Source organism: Dipodomys spectabilis, unplaced genomic scaffold, assembly GCF_019054845.1.
Source record: "Dipodomys spectabilis isolate Male_0828 unplaced genomic scaffold, ASM1905484v1 ptg000436l, whole genome shotgun sequence".
In the NCBI taxonomy this organism is placed as follows: Eukaryota; Metazoa; Chordata; class Mammalia; order Rodentia; family Heteromyidae; genus Dipodomys; species Dipodomys spectabilis.
In genome coordinates, this window is record NW_024871113.1 from 7,433,271 (window position 1) to 7,457,613 (window position 24,343).

The window sequence follows — 24,343 nt, forward strand, 5'->3', positions numbered from 1 at the left end:
GGGATATTTTGTGAACAAAAATTATACTTTCAGTAGTTAATCTTACATAGTAAGCAACCTAAAAAGACATTCACTGGACAGTATGATGTAATGACATAGAATTCTGGGCCATTTATGTCACATTTACCATATAGAAAATTCAGCTTATAAATGGCCCCCCTAGCTGGGTTTGGTAGCTCTTTCATGTAATCTTAGCTACTGACGAGGTCGAGATTGAGAAGACTGTGATCTCAGGTAAATCCAGACAAAAAGTTCACAGACTTTTATCTTAACTAATAAAACTAGGCACTTGGCATGAACCTATCATCTCAGCTACCAAGGAAGATTAAATAGGAAGATCAAAATCCAGTCTGGCTGGGCAAAAACTAGGACCCTTTACAAAACCAATTATAATCTGAAAGGCTTTAGGCCTGGCTCAAGTGGTAGATAGTGTAGTTAGCAAGGGTGAGGCCCTGTTCAAAACTCTAATGTCTCAAAAAAAAGATTATTAAAAAAGATAAGGAAAAAACCTAATCTAACCATTATTCTTTCTCAGGTTTAGATGCTTGTAAATATTGTTTCACTCTTTACATATTTAAAAAATACCCTCAGATTAAAAGAGATTTTAAATACATGCCTTTTTATAATCCTGAGTTACCATTCAGCTTGGTCAAAGCTTTCATAATATTATTAGAATTAAATTTCTGTAGTAGATTATTGATTGCAATGGTCATTTTCCTTAACTGTTGAATAAAAGTTTTCTCATATCTACTAAGAGAAGCATTCGATTTCCATGTTCCAAATCAAAAGCGAAGTGTTTTGATGTGGCCCTGGTAGATGTTCAGCATCAGTCCTGTTAACAAACAGTCCAATAATGTGCAGGAAGATAATGTGTCATTTGTGTATTCAGCATTCCCCACTCACTAAATATATTATTAACTGTCACTGTGGTGTTGCTTGCAGAGGGCTAAACTGTGAACATGGATGTGTGTGTGTGTGTGTGTGAAGTTTATGCTACGACTCAATCAGAGCATAGGGTACATGGTCATATATTTTAAAAATTCACATTATTTGTACATATTACTCTGTGCATTATATCTAAAGTGACATGCTTTTGTTATTAAAGCCAATTGTCTTACTTATTTTATTACAGGAAATTTGCTACTTTTTTGTACATTGGTGGAGAAAGGAAAGACCCTATGCTTGGAACTGTGTTGCTGGTGCTTCTTCTGCTTCTGCTGCTTCTGCTGTTGCTTCTTCCTCCCCCTCCTCCTCCTCCTCCTCCCCCTCCTCCTCCTCCTCCTCCTCCCCCTCCTCCTCCTCCTCCTCCCCCTCCCCCTCCTTCTCCTTCCCCTTTTCCACTTCCCTCTCCCCCTCCTCCTCCTCCTCCTCCTCCTTCTCCTTCCTCATTTTGGCAATAGGGCTGCTATCTTGTATGTCAGTTTGACAGCCTTTATGATATGGTTGATGGTTGTTTATATTTAAAAATATGTTGTTTTGTGCAAATGTCAGTATCTGAATTCTTTTATCTAAGGTCAGAGATTAATATCTTCTATTTATTCAATAGATGTGACATACAGATATTATACTAAAAGACATATATCATGCTGGGTATTGGTGTCTCATGCCTGTCATCCTAGCTACTCAGGAGACTGAGATCTGAGAATCATGATTCAATACCAGCTTGGGCAGGAAAAGTCCATGAGACTATTAACTCCAATTAACCACCAGAAGACGGAAGTGGTGCTGTGGCTCAAGTGTTAGAGTGCTAACTTTGAGCTGAATCACTCAGGGACAGTGCCCAGGCCCAGAGCTCAAGCCCCATGACGGACAAAAAAATAAAAATAAATAAATAAATAAATCACAATTAGTGGAAACTTTAATCAATTAAAAAATAACCCAAAACAGAATACAAACATTGGATGGATCTTTTGATCTAATCGCCTATTCTTTTTTTAAATAAGTTTTTTATTGTGAAAATACTGTACAGAGGGGTTACAATTACATGATCAAGATAATGAGTACATTTATTATCAAGCATTGTTGCCTCCTCCTTTGTTTTTCCCCTACTGTCCCTTCCCTCCCACTTCTCTCCCCTCCCTCCCCACCTAAATTGTAAAGTTCGTTTTTCAACATATCGTCTTGTACATCTCATTGTTGCAATGCGTCAAACCTGTATCCCTATTTAAACAATTTGTTTTTTCCCTTCCCCTCCACAAATTATACCAACATCAAATACAGTGAAAATACAGTGAAAACAGGGGTTAAACCATGGGAGAGGAACACACAAAGCAACTAAAAAATCACATGGTACCTTATAAACACATTAGAAATAATAGCAAGAAAGAAAAGAAACACTTGTGTCCCTATCGGGGTTCATTTCACTTAACTTCATCTTATCTAGTCATATGTATATAGCTTTTGACCTTTTCTACTTATGATTGGAGAAATGAGTCTTTTAATGTTTAGGGTTATTACAGAGAGATGTGTCATGTTTCCTGCCATTTTCTTAATTTTTTTCATTTTGTTTTTTCCTATTTCTGTGATTACTAAATTGATCTTTTGGGATTTTTGTCTGATGAGTTTCTTTACTTATTGATCCCACAATAAATAAAGATTTACATTCTACCAATTTTTAAAGCTGGTCTTGTAGACAAACTTTATATGTTCACAATTGACTTGTGCTCCTTGGACTTCCCTGGTTTGTCAAGTTGTCAATGGAAAAGTTCATTTAGAAACTAGAATTGTTTTTATCAAATGTTTTACTTTTAAATCTTTTGACAGGATTTCATGCAGAAGGAATTGCATTGCAGTATATTGCATTAATGTCAATGTGATACAATCAGGTACGTTTTAAGAGAAAAACTGGAAGATAGTCTCAACTACTTGCAGGTGGGCTGCCAGTGAGCCCAAGAAAAAGGCTTCTGTTTTCTAGCATAATTAACTGCTTAAGCTGGCATGCCATAATTTGTGAGCAAGTGATAACCCTATATTATCACTTTTTAAAATATAGATTTCAGATGTTTTGTTACCTAAATTGGTGGCTCAGTTTACTATTGTTTTCAGAACTGTATTGGTTTCTTAAATCTCAGAGGTAATTAACACAAAAATGCATGAGCTACAGCTGCTCCAAAGAAAATTTCCCTGTCATATATACTGTATTTCCTTTACAAGCAAATGAATAATTAAAGAACTTTTAGGTGTGCTTCCAAATTACCCTTTTTTTCCCCATAAATTACACAAACAAAAAAAAAAACATGTGATGAAAAATCTTTGGTAAAATTAAAGATAGTTCATTATAATGCAAAGATATTATAGGTGTATATAGGTTTAGCTCTTACACAAATGGTTTTTTAATAATAAAATGAAATGCCTAGATAATAACCAATAACCTCATTATGCATTGGCTAAATAACCAATCCAAAAGTGCAATCTATGAGTATTCTTAAAATGTATTTTAGTAATTACTTTCACTTTTCCACATCCACATACTTTTCCAAATAGAACATATAGTTTATATATATGGAAATAGTACTGTATAGTTAGGTTTTAATTTTTTTACTTTATCTAGAAAAATATCCATAATACAAAATTAAGTTCATTGATTTTTTTTAACAATAACAAAACTTTCTAGCTTAAGTTAAATAACCATTACCTGATATGCATTGCCATGGAAAGATAGTATTTTAGCCCATCTCCCCTAATCTTTGGAATATAGACATGAACTTTAGGTTTAAATAGAATAATAACTGGGGGAAACAGAGAGAAGAATATTTAATCATGGAACAGTCTTGGCCAAAATATGATCTGGTTGATCATTGTTATTAACGCTCTCATCACTTGAGGAGAGCAATTTTGGTTTCACCTGAGAAGGAAATCTGCATTCCTAGGAAGCAGTTTCCTCCATCCCTCCTTGTAAACATTTTATCATCAGTCGTGTTCTTCCTGAATTCCAAGGTGATGGCTAAGTGATTGCAGTGAGAATAACTCAGAAAAGCTATGAAATGGAGGCAGAAATACCAAGCTTCCATGCTGCTTTTAGTTAATTCATGGCCCAAGTAAGAAGTTAGTGCTTTTCCTCAAAAGCACTTCCAATTACCTGTTAGAATATCAACAGGGCATTGATTTGCTTTATTCCTGCTATTAATTTTGAACATTTTCAAGAAGTGGTGTGGTGCAAACCTTTCCAGTGTTGAATTGCATTATTCTCATTGAATTAATGAGGAAATTGTTGGGAAACATTTAAGCCAGCAAATTCCTATTTTCATCCTATCAAATCCACAAAGCTGTATGTATTATTCCTAACTTGAAACGGGGTTAATCGTCATGTTTGCAAAATTGTGATTTATTTTTAATAGTCATTCGTTTCTTTGTGCAATTGTTGTAGTCTCTCAACTTACATGGAGCTTTTGGTTCCCAAGATTTTTTTGTGTGTTGACTTCTTTCATTTTTGTGGTTGTGTTTTCTCATTTTCTTGATCAATTTAAAGTTCATTTGTATAGTTGATTAACTTTTTCAAACAAAATAAAATAAGGTTCCAATCTGGATTTAATCACAAATACTCTATGCTTAGGAAAGACTTTTCTTGATTTTTATGGCACTATATCAACTCTATTCCTGTTATTTAACTGAATATGCTTATTTATTTTCCTTTTTCTTCTAATGTTGTTTTGGACAAAATATTAGGAGAGGTAGAACTGGGTAACTGCCATTATTTTTAGCTACGCAGAAATACAATATATCTTGATTTCTAATTTTAATGTGACACAATTGGAAGTCCTGAAATTTAATTAATGAGATTTAATCAGTGCTTGAAGAGACTACTATTTTACCCTAGATGAATAACTCTAATACAAATAATAACAAACTAACGTCCTTTCATTGAAATATCACTCTGGGAAATCTCAGCAGTTAACCTTGAAGATCTATTTATTGCAGGAAGATTGTATACCATACTTGGCCCTGGAGTCAGACACTGAATTCATATCATCTACTTAGAACTGTGTTGCCTTGGGCAAATTCTTCACATCCTAGCCTCAAAATGAGGCCATAAAAATGAGAACAGGAATATTCCTACTTCATATGGTTGTTAATAAAGAATAAAGAACATAATGCAAATAAAGCAATTAAAATATTCTCTGACAAAACCATTACACTTTAACAATTCCTAGTGATACTAGAAACGTATTGGGAAAATGCCTCCATTTCAACACTAATAGAAGTTTTCTCATTTAGAAGACAGTTATCCAAAAATTTTAAACTACTTCCACCTAAATTATTTTGTTCTCAAGGGTTTTAGAAGTTAATGTTGTAACTCAACTCACCCTTATGAGTCAAATAACTCGTATAAATTTTTACTAGTTTCAGCTCCCAAACATGGAAATCTTTATTTGTTGGAGGTGGTAGGTTGCAATGATTTCTGTCAATAAAGCAGAATATCCAGAATATTTCTCCAGAATATCCAGCTCTTCAAAATATATTTTTAGCAAAAATGTAGGTTGAAATTTGGAAGCAGTCCTAAAGATTCCCAAAGAATTTTACATAAAGTCATTATGAGCTTAAAAAAATGTCTTTTGGTAGTATCTATATAGTAGGGGTTTAAAAATATTTTTATAGTTTTGTAAAGTCTATACAGCCATTTTTGAAGAATATGTTTTGTTTCTAGTAAGATTCTTAATACTTTTATCTTTATTCTTATTAAAAGAGGTAGGTGAGTAAGAACAGCACCACACACATGTTATTCAGGTAAGGGGTAGGTTTATTCAGTAGACCTGCTAGAACCAGGCAAGGTTGGCACTCCATGCAGTGGGGAAAGGTCTGGGAAAGAGAGCTGGGAGAGCTGGGAAAGAGAGAGAGCTGGGAAACAGAGAGAAAAGAACTAAAAAAGAGAGAAAAGAGCTAGAAAAGAGAGCATCTGGGAAAGAGGTGGGAAAGAGAGAGCTAGGAAAGAGAAGAGAGCTGGGAAAGAGAAGAGAAGGAAAGAGCTGAGAAAGAGCTAGAAAAGAGCAGAGAGCTCTAGTAAGATTCTTAAAATAACAACTTGAATTCACCAAACCTGTCCTTAGATTCTGTGTCTACTTTTGGTAGATTGAATTTTATGTTATGTTTTCAATATTAAGACATATTGAAAAAATTATTTCTTTCCCTCAAACTTGCATGAATCTACAAAATAAACATCTAATAGTTATAACCAAAGCACAACAAATGCTTTCAAATGCTTTGCAACAATACAGTGATGGAAGTGTTCGGCATCTACCACATGAAATATGAAAACCCACATTTCTAACAATGCAACTTCATCCATAATTGAATCAGAACTTCATCAGTAATATAAGCAAATGATCAAAGGAGTGCACAAGTACCTGAACTAAACTTGAACAGTCCCGCTATTTCAAAACCCATATGATCTCAAAACCATTTAGTTAAGAAATGTCTAGAAGAGTTCCGGGAAGATGGCAGAGGAGAAGCTGGAGGCTAAACACACTCTCACATAGAAAGCAGTTTTAGTGTTCCAGTGAACAGTCCTAGGCGAGAGAATTTCACCGTGTGCCATCACAGTACAGAGTTTGGCCAGAGAGGGACAATCCAGGCAAGGAGACAGATCTGAGCACTTGTCAGCAGCTGCTGCGGTGGTGGCAGTGGTGGCAGCCGTAGCCACCATATCTACAACACAGAGAGTCCGGAACAAAGGTGCCAGATGCAGCAGGTGAGCCGATTCTACTCAACACCAGCAGGAACTGACAAGGAACAGATATCTTCATCCTGCAGATCCCAGACCACAGACGACCCAGGAACCAAGACTTCAGCATGAGTAGAACCCTGACATCCTCACCCTTTCTCAGGGAGCAGAGGAGGGAAGGCCACCACTCCCCCTCCCCCCACTACTGGAGATCTCCCATCTTTGATAATGACAAAGGCCTGCCTGAGCAGCTAGCTCCAAATCAGGCCTTGGAAGAAAACAAAAGAGTCATTTAGCAGGTCACAGGAACCTAACCTGACCTGCAGAGCTCAGCTCCACCCAGGAAAAAGTAACCCAGCCCAGGCAGAGAAAGCTCTGCCTCCAAGGAGTGGATTTCTTCACTGGGTAAACAGAGGCAGAGGCTGCCCCTCACAACAGCAGCTTAGACAATCAATCGAAATTCAGTAAACATAAACCCTGAGGATGGCTCCAGGGTGGGCTCTGTGAGTGTCTCAGAAGAAAGCCCCTCAGGGAAAGCTACTGTTTGCTGAAAGGCCTCAACTCTACCTAGAACCTAGCCTCATCACAGTATCTCCAAACTAGAGGAAACAGCCATCTCCTTCTTTTGGGATACTCAAAGCAGATCTCCCTCCCACTGAACTATCCTGGGAGGAGGATCACAAAATCCTGGGTAAAGCAGAGCATTTTTCTGCCTGCCCAAACAAACTGACTTTAGTAACCAATCAAGCCATAGGAAAACCAAACATCAGAAGCAGACTAGAGACTCCACCAAGAGACTGGTTATGGACACAAGGGAGATACGAGATCTTCCCATCCCCCAACCAAAAAAAAAAAAAAACAAAGAACTATTTATTTGTACCTTTTTAAAATTTTTTTTAATTTTTAATTTTAATTTTTAAAAAAAATTGTTTTCTATTTTTTTTCTTCCTCGTATAATTTTTATTTTAGGTATATATGTGTGTGTGGTTTTAAAAATCTCTACTGACCTTTTGATCCTTTTTTTCTTTCTCTCTTTCTCATTCTTTTCACTTTTTCTTCTCTTTTGTTCTTTTTTGCGTGACTTAATTGCTGTTCTGCTCATCCTCAGATATACCTGTAGTCAATTATTAGGCCTTATATTGTGTACACACTTAATCCAGAAATTTATTACTCAATCCCAAAACTCTTAGACTTAAATTCCATAATAGCAGTCTTATCTCTTTATACCCATATAATATTTTAAACGTTTTTTATTTTTTAGTTTTTCATGTCTCCTTTCTATGTTCCCCTCCTCTCATGCCATCCCCGTTCTTCTCTGAATATTAATTCTTTAAGCATGCATAATTTTTAAGTGCTTCACTTTTTAATTTTACATTTTAGTTTTTTCATTTTTTCTTGTCTCTTTTTTTTTCTTTGTCTTCTTCTTGTTTTCTTTCTCTCTCTGCTATCATTCTGTCCAATCCATTTCCCTCTTTGAGATTAGGATTTGGTTAATTTCACTCTCCATTTACCTTTCCACATCCCTCTAATCCCATTTTCCCCCCCATATTTCTCCCTCAACCTAATAATTTCTGGTTTGCCAAATTCTCCTTTGCTGTTCTTAGGCCATTAAGACATAGTTGTTTGATGTTGAATAAACTGTATCTCTTAACTAGATTATATCTGCAGACTTGTGACTGTGCAACTATGGACTTTGGTAGATGCTTGCCTTAAAATAGTGTTCTAGCATAAAACTGGTGTTACATCCCAAATGGGCAGAAAAAGCTGGAAAAACACAAGAAAAATGGCAAGTCCGAGGATTTCAACTCCCACTCATGATAATTGGGACAGAACAGATAATGAATAATAAAGACGAGAGTTCCCAAAAAGCTCTACAAACACTACAGGTAAACATGGTAAATGAAAAGAATGAAAACCTGCAAAGGTCTCAGTGTGAGCGTGATAGGGAAAGAGAGGAGGCAAACCAAAGATCAATACGGGAAGCTCATGAGCATGAGGAAGATACTCAAAGATTGATACAGGAATTGCATGAGCAGATTGAGAATACTCAAAGAAAAATAAAGGAATTGGGTGAGCAGGTTGAGATCAGTCAAAGAGATAGACAGGAAATGCATGAGCAGGCTGAGAACAGACAAAGACACAGTCAGGAATGGCATGAGCAGGCTGAGAACACTCAAACAGAACTACAGGAATTGTGTGAACATGAAGAAGCTAATCAAAGAGTAATACTGGAATTGAGAGAGCGGGATGAGAATACACAAAGATCACTAAAGGCATTCATGGAATCCATAAACAGAGAGCTGAAAGAAGTCAGGGATACCACAAAAGGAATGCTGAGTGGAGCCCAACAGAAGGAATGGGAGTCCAAGGAAACCATAACAAATCAACTAAGTGATGTGAGAATAAACACTGAACATCAAATTAAGGAAGTAAAGAAGTTTATACAAGATCTAAAACAAAGCTCCAAATTCTTTGAAGCCATCAAAGCCGACCAATTAGAAGGAAAGGAAATAAAAAACAAAGTAGGAAGTCTTGGCAGTAGGTTAGAGCATGCAGAAGATTGAATATCGGGGATTGAAGACAGCCTAGATATTATAGAGAAAGAACATACAACCATCCAAGACAAATCCAAGAAATAGGATAGATCTATTCAACACTTGGAAGACACCATCAGAAGGCCTAATCTGAGGATAATGGGTGTAGAGGAGCACCTAGAGACAGAAGTAAATGGTCTAGGAAATTTGTTTAACAGGATTCTAGCAGAGAACTTCCCAAACATGCAAAAAGATAGGCCTATTCAGATACAAGAAGCTTTTAGAATTCCAAATAGACCAAACCAGAACAGGACATCCCACTGTCACATTATAAACCTCACAGGATCAATTCAGACCAAGGAAAAGATCCTTAAAGCTGTCAAGGAAAAAAGATCAATCACCTATAAATGGAAACGAATTAGAATCACCTCAGATTTCTCAGCAGACACAATTAAAGCAAGAAGAGCCTGGAATGATGTATGCCATGCCCTAAAGACAAAAAACTATCAACCAAGAATACTGTACCCAGCTAAACTCTCCTTCATAACTGTAGGTCAAATAAAAACCTTCCATAGCAAAGAAAAATTGAAACAATATATCTCCATAAAACCAGCCCTAGAAAAGATACTTAAAAATGTCCTACACATAGAAAATCAAGACCACAATAAAGGCCAAGAAACCACACCCATACTGAGAATCCAAGAACCATAGGAAGAACCCAATTGTCACAGTCCCCAAGAAGGTGGATAAAATGGCAGTAACTCCCAAATACCTCTCAGTCCTATCTCTTAAAATTAATGGACTTAATTCTTCAATTAAGCGACATAGATTGTCCAGTTGGATTAAAAAGCAAGATCCTTCTATCTGCTGCCTTCAGGATTCACACCTTGCCCATAAAAACAAACATATTTTGAATGTGAAAGGCTGGAACAAAATCTACCAATCAAATGGCCCCCATAAACAGGCAGGAGGTGCAATCCTAATATCAGATAAAATAAATTTCAAATTAAAATATTAGAGGAGATAAAGAAGGTCGCTACATACTAATTAAGAGATCTCTCCTTCAGGAGGATATTATAATCCTAAATCTCTATTCGCCAAACTACAGAGCACCCAATTTTATCCAAGAAACACTACTTTCTCTCAAATCTCACATAGAGCCAAAGAATTTGTTGGGGACTTTAACACACCACTATCCCCACTAGATAGATCAACTCGGCAAAAACTCAACAGAGAAACCACTGACCTAAACAACTGCATAGATCAACTAGATTTAACAGACATCTACCAAATATTTCACCCAGCAGCATCAGAATACATGTTCTTCTTAGCAGCACATGGAATATTTTCCAAAATAGACCGCATTTTAGGTCACAAGCAAACTTGTCCAAATTCAAAAACATTGAACTTATACCTTACATTCTCTCCTACCACAAGGGAATAAAATTAGAACTCAACACCAAAAGCCACCAAAGAAAGTCCTGTAACACATGGAGGCTGAAAAACATATTGTTGAATCAGCAGTGGGTCATGGAAGAGATTAGAAATGAAATTCAAGTGTTCATGATATTCAACAAAAATGAACACACAAACTACCAGCTCCTCTGGGACACAGCAAAGGCAGTACCCAGAAGCAAGTTTATAGCTCTGAGTTCCAACAAATTGGAGAGATCTGAAACCAACAATTTAATGAGATATCTGAACCTCCTTGAAGAAGACCAGCAAGATAAACCCCAATCCTGTAGATGGAAAGAAATAATTAAAATTAAATCAGAATTAAATGAATTAGAATCCAAAAAAAAAGCACAGAACAAAACAGAGTTGGTTCTTCAAAAATTAACAAAATAGACAGACCCTCAGCAAATCTTATCTGAAAAAGAAGAGAGCACACCCAAATAAATAAACGCAAAGATGAGAATGGAAACATCACCACAGAAACAACCAAGATTCAGAACATTATAAGAGAATACTTCTCAAACCTTTATGCTAATAAGTTTGAGAACTTGGCAGAAATGAACCTTTTCCTAGCAAATATCGACAAGCCAAAACTAAACCAAGATGAGTTAAACCATCTTAACAGGCCCATATCAAGCATTGAAATAGAAACAGCAATAAGAGATCTCCCATCTAAGAAAAGCCCAGGACCAGATAGTTTTACAGTGGAATTCTACAAGGCCTTCAAAGCAGAGCTCACACCAATACTCCTCCAACTCTTCAATGTAATAGTAAAAGAAAGTTCACTACCGAACTCATTCTATGAAGCCACAATAACCCTCATCCCCAAACCAGGCAAGGACTTATCAAAGAAAGAGAACTATAGACCCATTTCTTTGATGAACATTAATGCAAAACTTTTCAACAAAATTTTGGCCAATCAACTTCAACAATTCATCCAAAAAATCATACACCACAATCAAACAGGATTCATTTCAGGGATGCAAAGCTGGTTCAATATACACAAATCAATTAACATATTTCAGCACATCAACAAGAATAAGGATAAAAAGCACATGGTTATCTCAATAGATGCAGAAAAAGCATTTGACAAGATCCAACACCCCTTTATGATGAAGGTTCTGGAAAAATTAGGAATCCATGTAACATTCCTCCATACAATAAAGGCTGTATATGACAAACCTACAGCCAGCATTATACTCAATTGTGAAAAACTAAAGCCAATTCCTCTAAACTCAGGAATGAGACAAGGATGTCCACTCTCTCCACTGTTCTTCAATCTAGCATTAGAATGCCCAGCTATAGCAATAAGACAAGATGCAAACATAAAGGGGATCCAAATAGAGAAAGAAGAAGTAAAACTCTCCCCCTTTGCAGATGACATGATCTTGTATTTAAAGAATCCCACATAGTACACTCCCAAATTACTCAAGCTGATTCAAAACTTTGGCAAAGTAGCAGGGTATAAAATTAACCCTCAAAAAATCAATGGCTTTTCTGTATGCAAACAATGAGAGAAGTGTGGCTGAAGTTAGGAAAGCAACTCCATTCGTCATAGCCCCACAAAAAATAAAATACCTAGTAATTAACTTAACCAAAGAAATGAAGAACCTCTATGATGAAAACTTTAAAAACCTGAAAAAGGAAAGCGAAACAAAACTTAGAAAGTGGCAAAAACTCCCATGCTCCTGGATTGGAAAGATCAACATCGTGAAAATGGCAATACTTCCCAAGGCTATCTACAATGCGATACCTATCAATATTCCAACCTCATTTTTCAAGGAAATACAAGAGGCAACCCAAAAATTTGTATGGAACAATAAAAGACCCAGAAAAGCAAAAATGATCCTTTACAGAAAAAACAGTGCTGGAGGAATATCAATACCAAATTTCAAACTCTACTACAAAGCCATATTACTCAAAACAGCTTGTTACTGGCACAAGAACAGACCTCAGGACCAACAGAATAGAATTGAAAACCCAGAAATGAACCTACAGACCTATAGCCATCTAATCTTCGATAAGGGAGCTAAAAATTAGAATGGAAGAAAGACAGCCTCTTCAGTAAATGGTGCTGGATCCATATATATCACCCTGCACCAGAATCAACTCCAAATGGGTCAAAGATCTTGGAGTTATAACAGCCAGTCTGAAAACAGTACAGGAAGGAATAGGAGAAACCCTAGGTCTCCTTGGCACAGGCCGAAATTTTCTTAATAGAGACCCAGAAACACAACAAATCGAAGAAAGTTTGGACAAATGGGATTGCATGAAATTGCAGAGCTTCTGCATGGCAAAGGACATAGCTAGCAAGATCAATAGAAAGCCCACGGGTTGGGATAAGATCTTCACTAGCCATACAACGGCTATATCTAAAATATACCTGGAACACAAATAATTAAACCCCCAACAACAAATCTTCAAAGAAACAACTGCCCAATATATTAGTGGGCTAAAGACTTAAAGAGAAACTTCTCTGAAGAGGAAAGAAGAATGGCCAATAGACAAATGAAGAAATGCTCATCCTCTCTAGCCATAAAAGAAATGCAAATCAAAACAACATTGAGATACCACCTCACCCCAGTTAGAATGGCTATAATCAAGAACTCTAATAACAACAGACGCTGGAGGGGATGTGGACAGAAGGGAACCTTACTGCATTGTTGATGGGAATGTAAATTTGTTCAACCACTTTGTAAAGCAGTATGGAGGTTCCTGAAAAGACTCCACATAGAGCTCCCTTGTGACCCAGCAATCCCACTTTTGGACATTTACCCAAATGATCACAAACAAGACCACACTAAAGCTACCAGCACAACTATGTTTATTGTAGCATTATTTACCATAGCTAAGATATGGAACCAAGAAAATGTGGTGTATATACACAATGGAATTCTATGCCTCCATTAGAAAGAATGACATTGCCCAGTTTGTTAGGAAATGGAAAGACTTGGAACAAATTATATTAAGTGAAGTAAGCCAAGCCCAAAGAAACATAGGTCCCATGGTTTCCCTTATTTGCAACTAATATATGTCTGAGTCAAGCAGAAAAGGTCAGATAACTTAATGTTAGGGGAATGAATCCCATGATAAGTATTGAAATGATTTTTTTTTCTCCTTCATGAACTGTTTCTAACATATTTATAAGATTATTTCTATGTTGCTTTTATGTCCCTCCCCCATGGTATAACCCCTGCTTTCACTGTATTTGATGTTGGTATAATTTGTGGAGGGGAAGGGAAAAAACAAATCATTTAAATAGGGATAAGGTGGACCCATTGCAACAAGGAAATGTACAAGTCGTTATGTCGAAAAATGAACTTTACAACTTTGGTGGGGTGGTGGGAGGACAGGGAGAGTATGGGAAGGGTTGGGAAGGAGAAACAAAGAGGAGGCAACAATGCCTGTTAAGAAATGTACTCATTATCTTGCCCATGTAATTGTAACTCCTCTGTACGGTATTTTCACAATAAAAATTTTTTTAAAAATATCTAAATTAGTAGTGTTCAAAAATCATTCCATGCAACCATGTCTTATGCAGCTGATCATCTACATGGAAGTTCTCCGAATTCATATATATACATATACATATATGAGTAAAAATTAAAATTTGCTGATTCAAGCATATATATGTAACATATATCATTACAGCAATGATTGAGAATTTATCTTCACAAAAACATATGGGGCTGTGTTGGGAGCCAAAAGTTAAGTCTCTCAAACTTGATAGGCTTAACTATATCACTGGAACAACCTGAGCCTGAGTTTACAGAATCCCACCTTTTCACCACGCCTTAAACACCCTGCAGCTACTAAAGACCACCTTTTCACCCCGCCCTAAATCTACTTAACGACCACCTTTGCACCACGCCCTAAGTCCAAGCATATAAATACCCTTGTGTGAAAAATAAAAATTGGCAGCTTGATCAGAATCCTTGTCTTGCTGTCCTTCTTCGTGTCTCTTGTCCCTTCATTCCTTCTCGCTTAGGTTCATTGCCCTGGTTGAAGTCCTGCAGGTCGGGACAGGGCTGGAGAATGATATTATTGAACTTATTTAGAAGTGCCAATGCAACTAGATTGATTTTAATCTAGATTTAAATTCCTTTTAAATTCTTTTCCTCTATAAATCCCATGGTTTTAGTAGACTAGTGTTGTAATTAAAACCTTAAGCATATAGCTAGGAGTATACATAGGAAGACTGAAGAGGAAATTCTGAGCTCAGTTTCAAAGATAAGTAGAGACTGAATTTGAAGACCTTGAGTGTCCTCGTCATCATGATCAGCAGCTTTAAAATCACAAACAATTTCAGGAACTTTAATAAATGTAGAGCATGAGAGAATGCATGAATGAATTTTTCCTGATTATCATACAGGTGACATAAGCATTCCTATTCATTCATTTAACTGTAAAATTGAAGTAGACACTTGGAGCTCTTCTAACAAAGAATGCTGATTTCTTCACCACAGATAGTGAAGAAGTAATCTACATATAGACAACTAAAATATTCATTGTGTTGAGATTTAGCATGTGAATTAGGGAGAAAATATTCAGTGAACAATAGTTCTAAACAATAAAACATTTCAGGGTGAAAATGATATCATGCTTAATGTTAGGATGTAGCAAGATGTGGTTCTAATCAGTTAACATTCCATCCAAATCATCCTTAATCATAGTGATTTTCTGTCCCTTTTGCTCTATTCCTTATTTTAATGTGACATTTCATTAATATAAAGATTTAATTTAGTGGACAACTTGTCTGAAGTCATTAACTTGGTATGTGCTTTCTTATCTAACGTAACTTCATATTTACTAAAGTATTTCAATAGCCTGTAAAAGAAAATATAACAAAGAGCAATATACAACTTCACCATTCAAATATGAGGTAATTTAACTTATAAAGCTATGTGTAAATTAAATATATTAGTCAATTGATCAAGGCTTATCATCAAAATTTTGTTAGTCAATGTTAATATCTTTCTTCAAAAATAAGTACTTCAATAGATTAATGAAATTCATTAGAATATTTAACATGGAAACAGGGATAAGAAAAACAGGAAGGGTGAATTTGATCAAAGTGACTTACATGCATATGTGGAAATACCGCAATGAAATTGCTTTATACAATTAGTGTATATGAGAAAAAAGAGAGAAGAACAACTAAGTATTTTAAATATGAAGCCCACATTTATTTGAATGTGCCCTTCAAGTAAAGAAGATTTGTGATGGATGTCAGGTAGAGAAAAATGACACCACAAGGCATCATATTGAGTTATCTATGAAACTAAACTCACAGAAGTAGAGGCTGGTAATGAGAACAAATGGGGAGGAAGAGAATAGAGAATTCATATTTGTCAAATGGTAAAAGGTTACAGTTAGATAGCAATAAACTTTTTTTTCCTCTTTTATCTGCTGGTTGTGCTTATTACCTTGCTATATCGTCTAGAGTGCATTTGCCAATTGATCACAAAATATGGTAAACAAGTGATGATTATGGGTGTGTTCAATATCTTGGCTTATTTATTCTAAATTGTACCAGATACATTAAATTTATTGTATATCATAAATGTCACCAAATATGATTTGCCAATTAAATAGCATTAATAAGTAAAAGCAAAACAAGAGAGCTTAAAAGGAATCTTGTTAAAGAAATACTTGAATGTATTCACTTATTCCATAGTTATCTCCCATTATTTTATATTTTAATCTATGCTGAGATTGATAAATTCATAGGTACTTGTTCTGCCATGTTTCCTCCACTCATACCTTAACTCATAAAATTGTTCAGAATATAATTGTGCAAATAACTTGGTAAATTGGGGCTGGGGGTTTAGCCCAGTGGAAGGGCGCCTGCCCGGCACACACAAGGCCCTGGGTTCGGTCCTCAGCCCTGGAAAAAAAAATTGGTAAATTAGTATGAGTAGTATAGGCTGAAGATTATCAAAATGAATTCAGAGGTGTATTTATTATAAATGATAATGGAATTTATGTTTAACACTTGCTATGTGATTGATGATGTAAGTTTACATTATCAGTTGCTTTCATTCTCACCAAAATCTTGGGAACTACACTTTAATGTGTATCTCATTTTATGTAAGAGAAAATGGAGAAATATACAGGCTGAGTAAGCTGACAGATTTGCTTGCTAATTGAGAAGAGAGAATTGAGAGGCTAAGTAATACTTTCATACCTGTTCTTGGCTATAAATTAAAATGGATGTCCTGATCCTATCCATAGTGGGCCCAAGTGAGTGGTTGATTGGAATGCTAAATAGCTGAGTACTAGGAGAAAAAGCACATAAAACACAAGCCACCTTATGCCAGACTACACCTCTGCTTTTCACTGTCTGAGTGACCTTGGGATTGTGAAAGCAAATCTTGGACAAAGTTGATGGACTTGATATCTTCATATATCAAGCAAAAAAATATATAAATCCTAATAGGAGGAAGATAAACCTTATTCTAAGCCTCAACTGTTTTCTAAAATAATAACATAAATTAAAAGTCTAGAACAAAATGAGCAATAATTCAAGAATGTCATATTATACAACAAAAGACAAAGTAAAACCAGAGTAATTCATCAATAGCAGACTTGACTATATTCCCTACAGTGATTAGGATCACAGTATATAAATAAATATTCATGATTATAAAAATCCATCTTGCACTTGCATTTTCAGCAAGGAAACAGAGAGTATAAGGTAAAATTGAAGTTAGAAAAAAATATCTTAAATAGCGGGGAGCCAGTGGCTCACACCTGTGATTCCAGCTATACAGGAAGCTGAGATCTGAGCATTGCAGTCTGAAGCCAGTTCAGGCAGGAATGTCCATAAGACTGTTATCTCCAGTTAAACAGCCAAAACTGGAAGTGAAGCTGTGGCTCAAGTGATAGAGCACTAACCTTGAACACAAAAGCTCAAGGACAGAGCATCGACTCTGAATTCAAGTGCCAGGACTGCTACACACACACACACACACACACACACATCATTCTGATGGTTAATGAATTGTACCACCAATGAATGAGAAATGTAGATCAGTTGAAACTTTCTAAAGTAATAAAAAGAACAAATGAATTAAATATGAAAGATAAGAAAGCTTCATAGAAGACCCAAAGACTGACTAATGTCTATGTAATTGTACTCTAGAAAAATAGAGAGATTGTCCTACACATGTACTAGTTATTGCAAATAAGGGAAACCATGGGACCTATGTTTCTTTGGACCTGGCTTACTTCACTTAACATAATTTTTTCCAAGTCTTTCCGTTTCCTAACAAATGGGGTGATGTCATTCTTTCTGATGGAGGCATAGAATTCAATTCATTTTCTTGATCCATTTATCTACTAAGGGGCATCTGGGTTGGTTCCATTTCTTAGCTAGGTAAATAATGCTACAATAAACATAGTTGTGCTGGTAGCCTTAGTATGGCCTTGTTGATGATTGTTTGGGTAAATGCCCAATGTACATATGACCATATAAGATGATGTTAAGCGAAATGAACCCCAAGATAGGGACACAAATATTATTTTTTCTTTCTTTCTTGCTATTGTTTCTAACATATTTATAACATAACATGTAATTTTTTTTGTTTCTTTGTATGTTCCTACCCTACGATTTAACCCCTGTTTTCACTGTATTTGATGTCTGGGCCCTGTATCTTGTATATACAATTCTCTAATTTGGGGAGGGGAAGGGAAGAAACAAAATGCTTAAATAGGGATACAGGTTAAGCCAATGTAACAATGAGATGTACGAGACATTATGTTGAAAATGAACTTTACAACTTCAGCAGGGAGGGAGGGATAGTTGTGGAAGTGGGAGTGAAGGAATGGTAGGGGAAAAAAATCAAAGGAGGAGGCAACAATGCTTCATAGGAAATGAACTCATTACCTTGATCATGTAACTGTAACCCCTCTGTACAGTATTTTTACAATAAAAATATACAAAAAAGGAAAAGAAAATAACGTATTGCTTTTATTTGGAAAACAATAGATTATGGCAAAAAAAATAACGGTGAAGCAGAGGGTTATATAAAGCAAAAATCTTACAAATCGTATGCTTAATATGTAGATTTCCACTTCTTTTAAAGACTCATTTCCAATTAACCAGAAAAAAGTAATAAATGGAGTTATAGCTCAAGTGTTAAAGTACTAGCCTTATTGAAAAATAGCTCAGAGACAGCAACCAGGCCCTGAGTTCAAAGTCTCAGGCATACACCACATACACACACACACACACACACACACACACACACACACACACACACACACACACACACGCACGCACACAAAAGAGAGATTTTTCAGACAAATTAGGGAGAATTCATAATCAGGCAAACCACACTAAAGGAAATATAACAAGATACTTTAAAATGTATACAAAGAAATAAATAATAAAAGAAAGAAGAAAGATCAAGAAGAAAGTGAATATTAACAGGATAAAGTATATTGTGAAGTTTTGTAATTAAAATATCAGATAAAATATATTAAAAGGAAAAGAATTTAGTATGTAGCATATTTTAAGTTTCTTACATATGTAAAAGTAGCTAACATTACATCTGGTAAGCTAGGAGACATTAATTTTATGATAACACCTCATGCATTAGAAAATACCAATAAAGCTGTCAATATTTGCAAAGTTGTAAAATATATAAAAATAAAATTAAAGATGAAATGATAAATAAAAAGACAGTTTAAGGACAAACACAGTAAGAGACCATACAGAACAAACGGCAAAAGGAAAACTTGCAGGGAGGGAACAGATGCAGACCTCAAGAATATAAGCTTGCATTAAATATGCATATGGTGGTTAGACCACATAGATATAAGTTTCAACTGTTTACCAGAAGTGCATCAAAAACCACAAGTTTACAAAAACTTTGAAGTAAAAGGACAGATAAAAATACAAAGTAGCAAAAGGAAGGTAGTGATATTAATAGACAAAATAGACATAATGGTAAAAATACATTAGTAGTTATAATAGGGCCACTTCATACCTGTGAAAATGTTTTATTTCGCAGGAAGAAATAAAAGTTCTGCATTTGTATGCTATTAGTTTGGATATGTAAAGCTATATGAAGCAAAATTGTCTTGATTATAAAAAATTTAACAAAGAATTTTATTTTTGTGTTGTATTTATGGGAAAACAAAGAAAGCATATCAGGTAACAGTATGATAAACAACACAAATATAATGGCCATTATAGGCAAAACTGTAGATAACGCACATTTTTTTCCAAACAAAAATGCAAAAAATAAAACTGACTTAGAGTGCTCAATAGCTACTGATGGCTACTGGTAATTCGACTAGACAATGCGGGTTCACATAAAGTTCTTTGTGTTTTGCCTACAAATTTGCATTTATACTTACCATATTTTATTAAGGTCTTGTAGACCATCTTCATAAATTAAAGGTGGTAATTATAGATAATTTTAAAGTGTGATCTCATGCTCCAATGTTTCTAAAGTGAGTGTTTAATCCCAAGCATGATTTTTATATCTAATCAAGAATGTTGAATATATTGAATTTTCTATACTTTTTAGAAAAATATAAAACTATTAAAATCCTTATCTAAATCCCTGAAAATCAGGAGAAAATAAGTTAGTTATATTGTTCGATATTTTGCTAGAATAGTAGCATCACTCTTTTAAAATACTGTTTTATTGTAAAAAATATGTACAGAGCGGTTAAAGTTACATGAGCAAGGTAATGAGTACATTTCCTATTGAGCATTATTGCCTTCTCCTTTGTTTTTCCCCTACCCTCGCTTCCCTGCTACCTCCACAACTACCCCCCCAACACCTGCCCCCCTTGAAGTTATAAGGTACATTTTCAACATAGTATTTTGTACATATTGTGACAATATGTATCCCTATTTAAGCATTTTGTTTTTTTCCTTCCCCTCCCCAAATTAGGAGAGTGTATATAAAAGATTCAGTGCACAGCTATCAAATACAATGAAAACAGGGGTTATACAGTGGGGGAGGAACATACAAAGAAACAAAAAATATCAAATGTTACATTATAAATGTGTTAGAAACAATAGCAAGAAAGAAAAAATAACTTGTGTCACTACTTGAGGTTCATTTCACTTAAAATCATCTTATCTGGTCATATGTACATAGCTTTTGACGTTTCCTGCTTGTCCCAGACATACATTAGTTATTGCAAATAAGGGAAACCATAGGACCTATGTTGTTTTGGGCCTGCATTACTTCACTTAATATATTTTGTCCAAGTCTTTTCATTTCCTAACAACTGGGGCAATGTCATTCTTTCTGATGGAGGCATAGAATTCCATTGTATATATATACTACATTTTCTTGATCCATTCATCTACTGAGGGGCATCTGGGTTGGTTCATATCTTAGCTATGGTAAATAATGCTGCAATAAACATAGTTGTGCTGGTAGCTTTAGTGTGGTCTTGTTTGTGATCATTTGGGTAAATGCCTAAAAGTGGGATTGCTGGGTCATAGGGGAGCTCTATGTGGAGTGTTTTGAGGAACCACCGTAATACTTTGCAAAGTGGTTGAACAAGTTTACACTCCCACCAACAATGCAGTAGGGTTCCCTTTTGTCCACATCCCCTCCAGCATCTGTTGTTATTAGATTTCTTGATTATAGCCATTCTAACTGGGGTGAGGTGGTATCTCAGTATTGTTTTGATTTGCATTTCTTTTATGTCTAGATGGTCATTCTTATGTCCTCTTTAGAGAAGTTTCTCTTTAAGTCTTTATCCCACTTATTTTTCAGGCAGTTGTTTTTTTCAGGATTTGTTGTTGGGGAATTTAATTTTTTGAGTTCCAAGTATGTTTTATTTTTTATTTATTTTTAACAAGTCTTTTTATTGTGAAAATGCTGTACAGAGGAGTTATTGTTACATGAGGAAGGTAATGACATAATCAAGCATTGTTGCCTCCAACTTTGATTTTCCCCTACAATCCCTGCCCTCCCTTCTCCAAGTATATTTTAGATATGAGACCCTTATCCGTTGTATGTCTAGTGAAGATCTTCTCTCAATCCATGGGCTTTCTGTTGATCTTGCTAGGTATGTCCTATGCCATGCAGAAGCTCAGCAATTTCATGCAATCCCATTTGTCCAACCTTTCTTTGATTGATTGTGTTTCTGGGTCTCTTAAGAAAATTTTGGCCTGTGCCAAGGAGACCTAGGGTTTCTCCTTTTCCTTCCTGTAATGTTTTCAGGGTGTTTGCTTTAACTCCAAGGTCTTTGATCCATTTGTAGTTGATTCTGGTGCAGGGTGATAGATAAGGATCCAGTTTTAGTTTTCTACAGGTGATTAACCAATTTTGCCAGCACCATTTACTGAAGAGGCTTTATTTCTTCCATTCAATTTTTTTAGATCCCTTATCAAAGTTTAGGTTTCTGTAGGTCTGTGGGTTCGGTTCTCGGTGTCTAATTCTAATCCATTTTACCTGAGGTCTGTTCTTGTGCCAGTACCAAGCTGTTTTGATTACTATGGCTTTGTAGTAGAGTTTGAAATTTGGTATTGATATTCCTCCAACCACTGTTCTTTCTGTTAAGGATCGTTTTTGCTTTTCGGGGTCTTTTATTGTTCCATATGATTTTTGGATTGCTTCTATTTCATTGAAGAATGAGATGGCATATTGATAGGTATCTCATTGAATTAGTAGATAGCCTTAGGGCATATAATCATTTTCACTATGTTGATCCTTCAGGTCCAGGAGCCTTGGAGATTTTCCCACTTCCTAAGTTCATTTTGCTTTGATTTCCTTTTTCAGGTTTTTAAACTTTTCATTGTAAAATTACTTAGTTCAGTTAATTCCTAGGTGTTTTATTTTTTGTGGGGTTATTACAAAAGGAGTTGCTTTCCTGATTTCAGCTGCACTGTTCTCATTGTTGACATGCAGAAAAGCCATTGATTTTTTAATACATTATTTATTTTAAAAATACTGTATAGATGATGTACAGTTACATGAGCAATGTAATGAGTACATTTCCTATCAGGCATTGTTACCTCCTCCATTGTTTTTTCCCTTATCCACACTCCCTTCCCACCTCCACAACTACTATCCCCCCAACAAACCTCCCCCTCATCCCCGCATAAATTGTAAAGTTCCTTTTTCAAGATAATGTCTTGTACATCTCATTGTTACAATGGGTCAACCTGTATACCCATTTAAGCATTTTGGTTTTTTCCCTTCCCCTTGCCATGCTAGAGGAGTATATGACATAGAAATCCCACCTTGGGGCATTTACCCAAATAATCACAAACAAGACCATACCAAAGCTACCAACACAACTATGTTTATTGCAGCTACCAACACAACTCTGTTTATTGCAGCATTATTTACCAAAGCTAAGATATGGAACCAACCCAGATGTCCCTCAGTAGATGAATGGATCAAGAAACTGTGGTATATATACACAATGGAATTCTGTGCCTCCATCAGAAAGAATGACATTGCCCCATTTGTTAGGAAATGGAACGACTTGGAAAAAATTATAAGTAAGCCAGGCCCTAAGAAAACTAGGTTCTATGATTTCCCTTATCTGCAATACGATGGCTTCATAGAAAGAGTTCAGTAGTGAACTTTCTCTTTCAATTTCATTGAAGAGTTAGGGGAGTATTCTTGTGAATTCTGCTTTGAAGTCCTTATAGAATTCCGGTGTACATCCATCCGGTCCTGGGCTTTTCTTCAATGGGAGGTCTCTTATTGATGTTTTATTTTGATGCTTGATATAGGTCTGTTAAGTTGGTTTAACTAATTTTGTTTTAGTTTCAGTGTGTCAATATTTGATAGGATATAGTCTATTTATTCCAGAGTCTCAAACTTATTAGCATAAAGGTTTGAGAAGTGTTCCCTTATAATATTCTAAATCTTGGTTGTTTCTGTGGTGACATTTCCATTCTAATCTCTGAGTTTGGGGTGTGTTTTCTTCTTTTTCTGATAAGATTTGTTAAGGATCTGTCAATTTTGTTAATTTTTTCAAAGAACCAACTCTGTTTTGTTGCTTTTTTTGTATGTTTTTTTGGGGGGGGATTCTGATTCATTTAATTCTGATTTAATTTTAATTATTTCTTTCCATCTACTGGATTGGAGATTAGCTTGCTGCTCTTTATCATGGATATTCAGAAATCTCATTAAATTGTTGGTTTCAGATCTCTCCAATTTCTCGGTGTAGGGACTCAGAACTATAAACTTGCCTCTGAGTACTGCTTTTGCTGTGTACCAGAGGAGCTGGTAATTTGTGTTCATTTTTGTTGAATATCATGAACATTTGAATTTCTTTTCTAATCTCTTCCATGACCCACTGGTAATTCATCACTGTGTTGTTTAGTGTCCATGTGTTACCGGACTTCCTTTAGTGGCTTCAGGTGTTGAATTCTAATTTTATTACATTGTGGTCAGAGAAAAGGCAGGCCTTGTTTTCATGTTTCTGAATTTGGACAAGTTTGCTTTGTGACCGAAAATATGGTCCATTTAGGAAAATGTTCCGTGTGCTGCTGAGAAGAACATGTATTCTGATGGTGTTGGTGAAATATTAAGTAGATGTCTGTTAACTCTAGTTGATCTATGCAGTTGTTTAGATTTGCGTTATCTCTGTTGAGTTTTTGCCAGGTTGATCTATCTAGTGGGAATAATGGTGTGTTAAAGTCCCCAACAATTAATGTCTTTGGATCTATTGGGAGTTGAGGGAAAGTAGCATTTCCTGG